The sequence below is a fragment of the Triticum dicoccoides genome, chromosome 6B (genome assembly GCF_002162155.2).
Source record: "Triticum dicoccoides isolate Atlit2015 ecotype Zavitan chromosome 6B, WEW_v2.0, whole genome shotgun sequence".
Taxonomy (NCBI): domain Eukaryota; kingdom Viridiplantae; phylum Streptophyta; class Magnoliopsida; order Poales; family Poaceae; genus Triticum; species Triticum dicoccoides.
This window is the reverse complement of record NC_041391.1, coordinates 223,611,018-223,625,017: the sequence shown is the minus strand read 5'-3', so window position 1 is coordinate 223,625,017 and position 14,000 is coordinate 223,611,018. Positions and strand designations below refer to the sequence as shown.

The 14,000-nt window shown below is 45.5% G+C and overlaps 1 pseudogene; it reads left to right on the top strand.

The window, feature by feature from the left end:
* The first annotated feature begins 3,810 nt into the window (after positions 1-3,810).
* Positions 3,811-3,949, top strand: LOC119327053 (annotated as a pseudogene).
* Positions 3,950-14,000: the final 10,051 nt, after the last annotated feature.

The window sequence follows — 14,000 nt, the reverse complement described above, 5'->3', positions numbered from 1 at the left end:
TCTGAACGAAGGGAGTAAGTGATAATTACAGCTTGAGTGATGAACTGCCGATGAAGCCGGGGAAGCATGGCAATTCAAGTGTTCGTATCTACTACTCACGTGTTGGCGTGTTTCGGTGTATACTGATATCTGATGGTCATGAATTTACTAGCTTGCCGTTTCAAACATACGCTAACACATGACTGAAAGGAATCTACTGTGGACATACGTTTGTGTATACAGGTATCTGAGCAATTCTTTCTATTGCTTTTACAAAACTTCCCTCTTGATGCTAAACCATAGCTCTAACTGAGTAAAATTCCACAATTTCTAAGAACGATATGCTTTTTTGCATTTTTCATTGTGAAAGCTTCTCTCAATCCCTCCCTAGTCCTTTCTTTCCTGGGCACAGGCTTACCTGGTTGACCGCCCACATTCATTCATTGTTCGTTCTGTTGTGGAATCGAACCACAGAGCTAGCGCAATTGGGATTTAGAGTCCCATGCGTGAAACTAAAGAGGATTTTCAGTCCTCTGCTCTACCAGCCAGAACCTAGAAGGACACTTCACACCCGATTTGACACAGCTAGACTGGAAACACTGCTTGTCAAGACTCATGTGTACGGTGGTGCGCACGTCATGCTTGTCAGCTTATGTGTCTTCTTTGGCTCTTTGCAACAGATAAAGGAACAGAAATGTTATCCAGGAACGCCATGTTTGGCATCCGATCACGCGGCATAGATTTTCGCGCAGGGAGACCTCCCCTCCCCTCGTGTCGCCCTTCCGGGCGACTCGGGGGCTCCAAACCTTAGTCCCGCCACCGCCCCCCTCCTCCCCCTTCCCCCTTGCCGCCGCCTGAGGCTGCCGCCGGGCAAGCCCGGGGTGCCGCCAAGGAAGGTGGCGGCGGGGCCTTCGCTATTTGCATCTGCTGCAGGGGGCTTCATGCTTCGGGGTGGCGGCCTTATCGGAGTGGCGTCACCGGCCTGCGGCAGGCGTTGGCGCGGGCGTGGACCGGCGACCTCGGCCGTGTGGACGGCGGGCGAACCGGAGGACATGAGCCAGGGTGTGCAGGCAACCTTGGCTGTCGGTGGTGCCAGATCTGGCCGCCCCTGCATCCTCTGCCTCTGGATGAGCCATGCCCCGGCCGGATCCGGTTTGCTTCGTCGTGGGGCGCCGGTTCTCGCGTCGTTGGGGTGTGGATGGCGGGGAAGTGAAGACCGGGAGAAATCCCAGACCAGCCTTGCTGGTCTCGACGGCAGCGACGCCCGAGGGTGCCGTTCCCCTCCTTGGAGGCACTGCTCGGGTCTGTTCCTCTGCCCCCTTCCCCTCCTTGCCTCTCGGGAGAAATCCTCAACGTTGTTGGGTGGCGGCGGCGCCCTTGGCGGCGCGTCCTTCCTGAAGGCGCCGTTTTTGGGAGCAAGGTGGGCGTGGGGTTTCTCGGAGATGTGTTTCGTGTGCAGCGGCGGCGGTAGCTGATCTCCCTCGACGACGGCGACTTCCTATGTGACTCCTTCATTTCAGGAGCTCTCCGGTCTACTGTGGGGTGCCTTGTCTGGCTCGTGGTTTCTCCTGGGCGTGAGGGGATCGGGTTCCCCTCATTCGACGGCCCTTCTCAGTGCACCATGAGAGCATTAGGCCCACTTTCGGTACCTGCACTTCGGTTCTCAAAGTCTTCCAGTGAGATTTAGCCGCTGCTCGTCTTCGTCCGTTTCGGCAACTCTTCCTTTCTCATGACCAGTCTGTGGGATTCAGCGGTGCTCTGCTCTTGGTGATCTATTCGTGACTTGTTGGGCGAGCTTGTTTTCTTTCCAGATGCAGACTACCGGCGACTATCTCCCAGGTTCTAGGGTGAACTGCTTCTCTTGTCAACGGTGCGGCGCCTTTTGAGCCAGGCGAGGAGGCAGGGGCCTTCTTTGAAATTGGAGCTAGGCGGATGTGTTGGGTCGGGGCTGCTGCCCTTCTTCGTCGTTGGACATGTTGATCCAGTGTGGGCATTCTTCTTCTTCCATGGCGTTCTGGTCACGTGGAGGACCTCTTCATCTCCGAGCTGTATTTCTCCCTGTCGATCTTTTTAGCTTGGTGTGTATGAGGCTTGTGAGCTGCTTTCCAACGCCTTTGTATCTTGCCTTTTTCTTTCCTTTCCTGTGTTGGTTTCGAGTTTGTAATCCTGGCCGGTTAATGACTTTGTTAATTCAAAGCCGGGCTCTTCTTGAGCCTTCGTTTCAAAAAAATAAGATTTTCGCGCAGGGCTTGTGTGACGTTGGTTTTCTAGAGTAGTTCGCTAGAACTACTGCTAGGGGGATCACTCTTTTTTTCTCTTAAACAAACTAGCAGCACGAGAGAGGTGGGGGGTCTTGAATTCGCGACCTCCTGCATGAGTAGCGGCCTGCTTCCCACTTGGACTGAAGTGGGTTTCTGTATTTGAAGTTAAATTTGTTTTTTTTCATTTTAAAATTCGGCTAAAAATCCCAGATTTTTCCCTTCTTTGAAAGAACATTTTTTTTTGCCATGTGCCATTATAAATCCCAAAAGTTGCCATGTTTTTATAGAACACAATTTAAAAACTTGCCACTTTTTTAGAGGTTATTTTTCAAAAAGATGCCATGTTTTAGAAACCAGTAATAATCTAGAAGACAATAAAGAACGGATACATAGCATGTAGATGTGAAATAGCAATCTGTTGTTAAAGGTAGACTGGGCGATAATTCTTGTAATTACGAGGAGCAGAATTGTTAATGATGTATCATTAACTGTGATACCCATTGTTCCTACTGGTTTGATAAAAATCTTATTCTCAACTGAGAAAAATATTTGCTACTGCACTACATCATCCCTTCCACTTAGGGGTCACAACAACTTATGTTTAAGTAATAGTGTCTTCGGGAGACGAGATTGCATAAAACCACCACATTTGGTGCTAAGGTAACCGGTTGGTGCCATCTTTAGAAACAATCACATTACACTGCCATTTTTAGACCTGGCAAATCACACCGATTCTCGCATAAGCTCGAGTTGTTACACGCGTGCCTAAAAAATGGTGTTGCGGTGTGATTTGCTCCAAATGTGGCACCAATCGGTTACCCATGTTAAAAGAGTAGGATCGTAGTTGTATCGTGACAATGTAACGTATGTAACGTATTGAGGCGCAGGTTGTTAGCTAGGATAATCGCTATCTTGTATGTAGCTTGGAGTAGAGGACAAGTTGATACCCGAACTAACTACCTGCGCCATATCTTGTAATCCTCATGTCTATATAAACACGAAGGCGTCCCTGCCAAGAGGCAACACGCTTAACGCAGCCAATTCTAGTTTTTACATGGTAATCAGAGCACTTCTCTAGATCATCCATGGCGACACCTTCAAACTCCTTCCCATCCTCTCCGTTTGTGCACGCCGTCTCCGAGAAGCTCAGCAAGAACAACCAAGCCCTATGGTGGGCGACAGTTCTGTCGGTGATCAGAGGTGCCCGCATGGAGCAGTACCTCGACGTCGATCACCCGGTGCCACCCATGCACCTTGAAGTATCCTCGTCTGACGGCAAAACCAAGACGACGAAGCCCAACCCGGAGTTCCAGACCTGGTATGCTCAAGATCAGCAAGTCTTTTCTTACCTTCTGACAACTCTGCCCCGTGAGATGGCCATCCAGGTTGCTACTTGTCACACGTCGGCAGAACTCTGGAACACGATTGCAGAGATGCTTGCATCTCACACTCGTGCCCAGACGGTCAACGTGCGCATCACCCTCGCCAATCTGCAGAAGGGGAACTCCTCCATCACCACTACGACGGGAAAGTGAAGTCTCTGTGCGATGAACTCGTCATTGCAGGGAAGAAGATCGACGATGATGGCATCGTCTCTCACATCCTTGCTGGCTTGGACGAGGAGTTTGATCCTGTGGTCTCCGCCATGTGCTCCAGAGTGGAGCCGATCACCGTCCCTGAGTTGTTTTCACAGCTCATCAGCTTTGAGACGCGGATGAAGCTCCGCGGTGGAGTGTCGCAGTCCTCCGCTAATGCTGCCACCAGAGGCCGCGGGCGTGGTGACCGTGGTCGTGGCCGTGGCGGCAACGGCAACAACGGTGGTGACCGTGGCCGCCCCTACATCAAGTCTGGCGGTCGCGGTGGACAAGGAAGAGGCGGCCACTACAACAACAATGGTGGTGGCGGCAACTACAACAACAATGCCCCTGCACCTAGGATCCAGTGCCAGATTTGTGGCAAACTGGGTCATCCAGCATGGAAGTGCTGGAAACGTTATGATGAAGCCTACCAAGGAGGAGAAGAGAGGACGGCGAACCTGGCAGCACCTCAATATGGGGTGGATACCAACTGGTATCTTGACAGCGGCGCCACCGATCACATCACAAGAGACCTTGAGAAGCTGACTGTCCGCGGCCGCTACACTGGGAACGAGCAAATCCACACTGCTAGTGGGTCAGGTATGGCTATAGAACATGTTGGTCATTCAGCTATTCGTACCCCTGATCGTGATCTTTACCTAAATAACATCCTTCATGTTCCAGAAGCTAGCAAAAGCCTAATATCTGCTAGTCGTCTTGCACTTGACAATGATGTTCTTTGTGAGATTCACCCTCATTCTTTTCTTGTTAAGGAACGGGGAACGAGGAAGGTACTCCTTCGAGGCAGGGGTAGATGTGGTCTATACCCCGTCAAGCACAAGGGATCCAACGTCCAGAAGCAGATGCTCAGTGCCACCAAAATATCTTCGGATAGATGGCACCGACGTTTAGGTCATCCATCTCCTCTCATTGTCAAGAGAGTTCTTAGTCAAAATAAACTCCCTTGTGCTAGTTTTTCCAATAATGATTCTGTTTGTGACGCCTGTCAAAAGGGAAAAAGTCACCAATTGCCTTATCCAAAATCAATAAGTGAATCCAAGTTTCCTTTAGAACTTATTTTCTCTGATGTTTGGGGACTTGCTGTTGAAACAGTAGGCAGAAAAAAAAAATTATGTGAGTTTCATCGATGATTTCAGTAAATTCACATGGATCTATTTGATCAAACACAAGTCAGAAGTTTTTCAAAAATTTCATGACTTTCAGCATCTTGTTGAACGACAATTTAATCGGAAAATTCTTGCTCTTCAGGCAGATTGGGGAGGGGAGTATGAAAAACTCAACTCCTTCTTCACCAAGATAGGAATATCTCATCATGTATCTTGTCCCCATGCGCATCAACAGAACGGATCAGCAGAAAGAAAACATCAAGATATAGTCGAAGTAGGCTTGTCTCTCCTTGCCCAAGCCTCCATGCCCTTAAAATTTTGGGATGATGCGTTTATGGTGGGGAACGTAGTAATTTCAAAAAATTTGCTATGCACACACAAGATCATGGTGATGCATAGCAACGAGAGGGGAGAGTGTTGTCTATGTACCCTCGTAGATCGAAGCGGAAGCGTTGACGCAACGTAGAGGAAGTAGTCGTACGTCTTCCCGGTCCAACCGATCCAAGCACCGTTACTCCGGCACCTCCGAGTTCTTGACACATGTACAACTCGATGACGCACCCCGAGCTCCGATCCAGCAAAGCTTCGGGGAGGAGTTCCGTCAGCACGACGGCATGGTGATGATCTTGATGTTCAACTGTCGCAGGGCTTCGCCTAAGCACCGCTACAATATGACCGAGGTGTAATATCATGGAGGGGGGCACCGCACACGGCTAAGGAACGATCACGAAGATCAACTTGTGTGTCCATGGGGTGCCCCCTGCCCCCGTATATAAAGGAGTGGAGGAGGGGAGGGCTGGCCCTTTCTATGGAGCGCCCTAGGGGAGTCCTACTCCCACCGGGAGTAGGATTCCCCCTTTCCTAGTCCAACTAGGAACCCTTCCATGTAGTAGGAGTAGGAGACAAGGAAGGGGAAGAGAGAAGGGAAGGAAGGAGGGGGTGCGGCCCCTCCCCCTAGTCCAATTCAGACTAGGCCATGGGGGGGCGCGCGGCCTACCCTAGGCAGCCCCTCTCTCTTTCCCGTATGGCCCAATAAGGCCCAATACTTCTCCCCGGCGAATTCCGGGAACTCTCCGGTACTCTGAAAAATACCCGAATCACTCGGAACCTTTCCAAACTCCGAATATAGTCGTCCAATATATCGATCTTTACGTCTCGACCATTTCGAGACTCCTCGTCATGTCCCCGATCTCATCCGGGACTCTGAACTCCTTCGGTACATGAAAACTCATAAACTCATAATATAACTGTCATCGAAACCTTAAGCGTGCGGACCCTACGGTTCGAGAACAATGTAGACATGACAGAGACACGTCTCCGGTCAATAACCAATAGCGGGACCTGGATGCCCATATTGGTTCCTACATATTCTATGAAGATCTTTATTGGTCAGACCGCATAACAACATACGTTGTTCCCTTTGTCATCGGTATGTTACTTGCCCGAGATTCGATCATCGGTATCCAATACCTAGTTCAATCTCGTTACCGATAAGTCTCTTTACTCGTTCCGTAATACATCATCTCGCAACTAACTCATTAGTTGCATTGCTTGCAAGGCTTATGTGATGTGCATTACCGAGAGGGCCCAGAGATACCTCTCCGACATTCGGAGTGACAAATCCTAATCTCGAAATACGCCAACCCAACAAGTACCTTCGGAGACACCTGTAGAGCACCTTTATAATCACCCAGTTACGTTGTGATGTTTGGTAGCACACAAAGTGTTCCTCCGGTAAACGGGAGTTGCATAATCTCATAGTCATAGGAACATGTATAAGTCATGAAGAAAGCAATAGCAACATACTAAACGATCGGGTGCTAAGCTAACTGAATGGGTCATGTCAATCAGATCATTCAACTAATGATGTGATCCCGTTAATCAAATAACAACTCTTTGTCCATGGTTAGGAAACATAACCATCTTTGATTAACAAGCTAGTCAAGTAGAGGCATACTAGTGACACTCTGTTTGTCTATATATTCACACATGTATTATGTTTCCGGTTAATACAATTCTAGCATGAATAATAAACATTTATCATGAAATAAGGAAATAAATAATAACTTTATTATTGCCTCTAGGGCATATTTCCTTCAGTCTCCCACTTGCACTAGAGTCAATAATCTAGATCACATCACCATGTGATTAACATCGATAGTTCACATCATCATGTGATTAACACCCATAGTTCACATCGCCATGTGACCAACACCCAAAGGGTTTACTAGATTCAGTAATCTAGTTCACATCGCTATGTGATTAACACCCAAAAGAGTACTAAGGTGTGATCATGTTTTGCTTGTGAGAGAATCTTAGTCAACGGGTCTTTCACATTCAGATCCGTTATGTATTTTGCAATTTTCCATGTCTAGAATGCTCTGCACAGAGCTACTCTAGCTAATTGCTCTCACTTTCAATATGTATCCAGATTGAGACTTAGAGTCATCTGGATTAGTGGCAAAACTTTCATCGACGTAACCGTTTACGACGAACCTTTTGTCACTTCCATAATCGAGAAACATATCCTTACTCCACTAAGGATAATTTTGACCGCTGTCCAGTGATCTACTCCTAGATCACTATTGTACTCCCTTGCCAAACTCAGTGTAGGGTATACAATAGATCTGGTACACAGCATGGCATACTTTATAGAACCTATGGCCAAGGCATAGGGAATGACTTTCATTCTCTTTCTATCTTCTGCCGTGGTCGGGTTTTGAGTCTTACTCAATTTCACACCTTGTAACACAGGCAAGAACTCTTTCTTTGACTGTTCCATTTTGAACTACTTCAAAATCTTATCAAGGTATGTACTCATTGAAAAAACTTATCAAGCGTCTTGATCTATCTCTATAGATCTTGATGCTCAATATGTAAGCAGCTTCACCGAGGTCTTTGTTTGAAAAACTCCTTTCAAACACTCCTTTATGCTTTGCAGAATAATTCTACATTATTTCCGATCTACAATATGTCATTCACATATACTTATCAGAAATGTTGTAGTGCTCCCACTCACTTTCTAGTAAATACAGGCTTCACTGCAAGTCTGTGTAAAACTATATGCTTTGATCAACTTATCAAAGCGTATATTCCAACTCTGAGATGCTTGCACCAGTCCATAGATGGATCGCTGGAGTTTGCATATTTTGTTAGTACCTTTAGGATTGACAAAACCTTCTGGTTGCATCATATACAACTCTTCTTTTAAGAAAACCATTAAGGAATCCAGTTTTGACATCCATTTGCCTGATTTCATAAAATGTGGCAATTGCTAACTTGATTCGGACAAACTTTAAGCCTCGCTACAGTTGAGAAAATCTCATTGTAATCAACACCTTGAACTTGTCAAAACCTTTTGCGACAAGTCGAGCTTTGTAGATAGTAACACTACTATCAACGTCTGTCTTTCTCTTGAAGATCCATTTATACAATATGGCTTGCCGATCATCGGGCAACTCCACCAAAATCCACACTTTGTTCTCATACATGGATCCCATCTCAGATTTCATGTCCTCAAGCCATTTCGCGGAATCTGGGCTCATCATCGCTTCCTCATAGTTCGTAGGTTCATCATGGTCTAGTAACATGACTTCCAGAATAGGATTACCATACCACTCTGGTGCGGATCTTAATCTGGAAGATCTACAAAGTTTGGTAGTAACTTGATCTGAAGTTTTATGATCATCATCATTAGCTTACTCACTAATTGGTGTAGGAATCACTAGAACTGATTTCTGTGATGAACTACTTTCCAATTCGGGAGAAGGTACAGTTACCTCATCAAGTTCTACTTTTCTCCCACTCACTTCTTTCGAGAAAAACTCCTTCTCTAGAAAGGATCCGTTTTTAGCAACGAATATCTTGCATTCGGATCTGTGATAGAAGGTGTACCCAACAGTTTCCTTTGGGTATTCTATCAAGACGCACTTCTCCGATTTGGGTTTGAGCTTATCAGGATGAAACTTTTTTTACATAAGCATCACAGCCCCGAACTTTAAGAAACGACAACTTGGGTTTCTTGCTAAACCACAGTTCATATGGTGTCGTCTCAACGGATTTAGATGGTGCCCTTTTAACGTGAATGCAGCTGTCTCTAATGCATAACCCCAAAACGACAATGGTAAATTAATAAGTGACATCATAGATCGCACCATATCCAATAAAGTGCGGTTACGACGTTCGGACACACCATAACGTTGTGGTGTTCCAGTTGGTGTGAGCTGTGAAACTATTCCACATTGTTTTAATTGAAGACCAAACTCGTAATTCAAATATTCGTCTCCACGATCAGATCGCAGAAACTTTATTTTCTTGTTACGATGATTTTCCACTTCACTCTGAAATTCTTTGAACCTTTCAACTATTTCAGACTTATGTTTCATCAAGTAGATATACCCATATCTGCTTAAATCATCTGTGAAGGTCAGAAAATAACGATACTTGCCACGAGCCTTAATACTCATTGGTCTGCGTACATCAGTATGTATTATTTCCAACAAGTTTATTGCTCGTTCCATTGTTCCGAAGAACGGAGTTTTAGTCATCTTGCCCAAAAGGCACGGTTCACAAGCATCAAATGATTCATAATCAAGTGATTCCGAAAGTCCATCAGTATGGAGTTTCTTCATGCGCTTTACACCGATATGACCTAAACAGCAGTGCCACAAATAAGTTGCACTATCATTATCAACTTTGCATATTTTGGCATCAATATTATGAATATATGTATCACTACGATCGAGATCCAACAAACTATTTTCATTGGGTGTATGACCATCAAAGGTCTTATTCATTTAAACAGAACAACAATTATTCTCTGATTTTAAATGAATAACCGTATTGCAATAAACATGATCAAATCATATTCATGCTCAATGCAAAAACCAAATAGCACTTATTTAGGTTCAACACTAATCCCCGAAAGTATAGGGAGTGTGCGATGATGATCATATCAATCTTGGAACCACTTCCAACACACATCGTCACTTTACCCTTAACTAGTCTGTGTTTATTCTGCAACTCCTGTTTTGAGTTACTACTCTTAGCAACTGAACCAGTACCAAATACCGAGGGGTTGCTATAAACACTAGTAAAGTACACATCAATATAATGTATATCAAATATACCTTTGTTCACTTTGTCATCCTTCTTATCCTCCAAATACTTGGGGTAGTTTCGCTTCCAGTGACCAATCCCTTTGCAGTAGAAGCACTTAGTCTCAGGCTTAGGACCAGACTTGGGTTTCTTCACTTGAGCAGCAACTTGCTTGCCGTTCTTCTTGAAGTTCCCCTTTTTCCCTTTGCCCTTTTTCTTGAAACTAGTGGTCTTGTCTACCATCAACACTTGATGTTTTTCTCGATTTCTACCTTCGTCAATTTCAGCATTATGAAGAGCTTGGGAATCATTTCCGTTATCCCTTGCATATTATAGTTCATCACAAAGTTCTACTAACTTGGTGATGGTGACTAGAGAATTCTGTCAATCACTACTTTATCTGGAAGATTAACTCCCACTTGATTCAAGCGATTGTAGTACCCAGACTATGTGAGCACATGCTCACTAGTTGAGCGATTCTCTTCCATCTTTTAGCTATAGAACTTGTTGGAGACTTCATATCTCTCAACTCGGGTATTTGCTTGAAATATTAACTTCAACTCCTGGAACATCTCATATGGTCCATGACGTTCAAAACATCTTTGAAGTCCCGATTCTAAGCCGTTAAGCATGGTGCACTAAACTATCAAATAGTCATCATATTGAGCTAGCCAAACGTTCATAATGTTTGCATCTGCTCCTGCAATAGGTCTGTCACCTAGCGGTGCATCAAGGACATAATTTTTCTGTGCAGCAATGAGGATAAACCTCAGATCACGGATCCAATCCGCATCATTGCTACTAACATCTTTCAACACAATTTTCTCTAGGAACATATCAAAATAAACATATGAAAGCAACAATGCAAGCTATTGATCTACAACATAATTTGCAAAATATTACCAGGACTAAGTTCATGATAAATTAAAGTTCAATTAATCATATTACTTAAGAACTCCCACTTAGACAGACATCTCTCTAGTCATCTAAGTGATCACGTGATCCAAATCAACTAAACCATAACCGATCATCACGTGAGATGGAGTAGTTTTCAACGGTGAACATCTTATGTTGATCATATCTACTATATGATTCACGCTCGACCTTTCGGTCTCCGTGTTCCGAGGCCATATCTGCATATGCTAGGCTCGTCAAGTTTAACCTGAGTATTCTGCGTGTGCAAAACTGGCTTGCACCCGTTGTAGATGGACGTAGAGCTTATCACACCCGATCATCACGTGGTGTCTGGGCACGACGAACTTTGGCAACGGTGCATACTCAGGGGGAACACTTCTTGATAATTTTTAGTGAGAGATTATCTTAAAATGCTACCGTCAATCAAAGCAAGATAAGATGCATAAAGGATAAACATCACATGCAATCAATATAAGTGATATGATATGGCCATCATCATCTTGTGCTTGTGATCTCCATCTCCGAAGCACCATCATGATCACCACCGTCACAGGCGCGACACCTTGATCTCCATCGTAGCATCGTTGTCGTTTACGCCATCTATTGCTTCTACGACTATCACTACCGCTTAGTGATAAAGTAAAGCAATTACAGGGCGTTTGCATTTCATACAATAAAGCGACAACCATATGGCTCCTGCCAGTTGTCGATAACTTCGGTTACAAAACATGATCATCTCATACAATAAAATATAGCATCATGTCTTGGCCATATCACATCACAACATGCCCTGCAAAAACAAGTTAGACGTCCTCTACTTTGTTGTTGCAAGTTTTTACGTGGCTGCTACGGGCTTAGCAAGAACCGTTCTTACCTACGCATCAAAACCACAACGATAGTTCGTCAAGTTAGTGCTGTTTTAACCTTCGCAAGGACCGGGCGTAGCCACACTCGGTTCAACTAAAGTTGGAGAAACTGACACCCGCCAGTCACCTGTGTGCAAAGCACGGCGGTAGAACCAGTCTCGCGTAAGCGTACGCGTAATGTCGGTCCGGGCCGCTTCATCCAACAATACCGCCGAACCAAAGTATGACATGCTGGTAAGCAGTATGACTTGTATCGCCCACAACTCACTTGTGTTCTACTCGTGCATATAACATCAAACCATAAAACCTAGGCTCGGATGCCACTGTTGGGGAACGTAGTAATTTCAAAAAAATTCCTACGCACACACAAGATCATGGTGATGCATAGCAACGAGAGGGGAGAGTGTTGTCTACATACCCTCGTAGACCGAAGCGGAAGCGTTGACGCAACATAGAGGAAGTAATCGTACGTCTTCCCGGTCCAACCGATCCAAGCACCGTTACTCCGGCACCTTCGAGTTCTTGACACACGTACAGCTCGATGACGCACCCCGAGCTCCGATCCAGCAAAGCTTCGGGGAGGAGTTCCGTCAGCACGACGGCGTGGTGACGATCTTGATGTTCAACTGTCGCAGGGCTTCGCCTAAGCACCGCTACAATATGGCCGAGGTGTAATATCGTGGAGGGGGGCACCGCACACGGCTAAGGAACGATCACGAAGATCAACTTGTGTGTCCATGGGGTGCCCCCTGCCCCCGTATATAAAGGAGTGGAGGAGGGGAGGGCCGGCCCTCTCTATGGCGCGCCCTAGGGGAGTCCTACTCCCACCGGGAGTAGGATTCCCCCTTTCCTAGTCCAACTAGGAACCCTTCCATGTAGTAGGAGTAGGAGACAAGGAAGGGGAAGAGAGAAGGGAAGGAAGGAGGGGGTGCGGCCCCTCCCCCTAGTCCAATTCGGACTAGGCCATTGGGGGGCGCGCGGCCTGCCCTAGGCAGCCCCTCTCTCTTTCCCGTATGGCCCAATAAGGCCCAATACTTCTCCCCGGCGAATTCCCGTAACTCTCCGGTACTCTGAAAAATACCTGAATCACTCGGAACCTTTCCGAACTCCGAATATAGTCGTCCAATATATCGATCTTTACGTCTCGACCATTTCGAGACTCCTCGTCATGTCCCCGATCTCATCCGGGACTCCGAAGTCCTTCGGTACATCAAAACTCATAAACTCATAATATAACTGTCATCGAAACCTTAAGCGTGCGGACCCTACGGTTCGAGAACAATGTAGACATGACCGAGACACGTCTCCAGTCAATAACCAATAGCGGGACCTGGATGCCCATATTGGTTCCTACATATTCTACGAAGATCTTTATCGGTCAGACCGCATAACAACATACGTTGTTCCCTTTGTCATCGGTATGTTACTTGCCAGAGATTTGATCGTCGGTATCCAATACCTATTTCAATCTCGTTACCGGTAAGTCTCTTTACTCGTTCCGTAATACATCATTTCGCAACTAACTCATTAGTTGCATTGCTTGCAAGGCTTATGTGATGTGCATTACCGAGAGGGCTCAGAGATACCTCTCCGATATTCGGAGTGACAAATCCTAATCTCAAAATACGCCAACCCAACAAGTACCTTCGGAGACACCTGTAGAGCACCTTTATAATCACCCAGTTACGTTGTGACGTTTGGTAGCACACAAAGTGTTCCTCCGGTAAACGGGAGTTGCATAATCTCATAGTCATAGGAACATGTATAAGTCATGTAGAAAGCAATAGCAACATACTAAACGATCAGGTGCTAAGCTAACTGAATGGGTCATGTCAATCAGATCATTCAGCTAATGATGTGATCCCGTTAATCAAATAACAACTCTTTGTCCATGGTTAGGAAACATAACCATCTTTGATTAACAAGCTAGTCAAGTAGAGGCATACTAGTGACACTCTGTTTGTCTATATATTCACACATGTATTATGTTTCCGGTTAATACAATTCTAGCATGAATAATAAACATTTATCATGAAATAAGGAAATAAATAATAACTTTATTATTGCCTCTAGGGCATATTTCCTTCAGTTTATTGCTGCCACCTACTTGATTAATCGCCTGCCTAGCAAAGTTATCAAGTTTGAAACCCCTCTTGAGAGATTGTTCCATGAAAAACC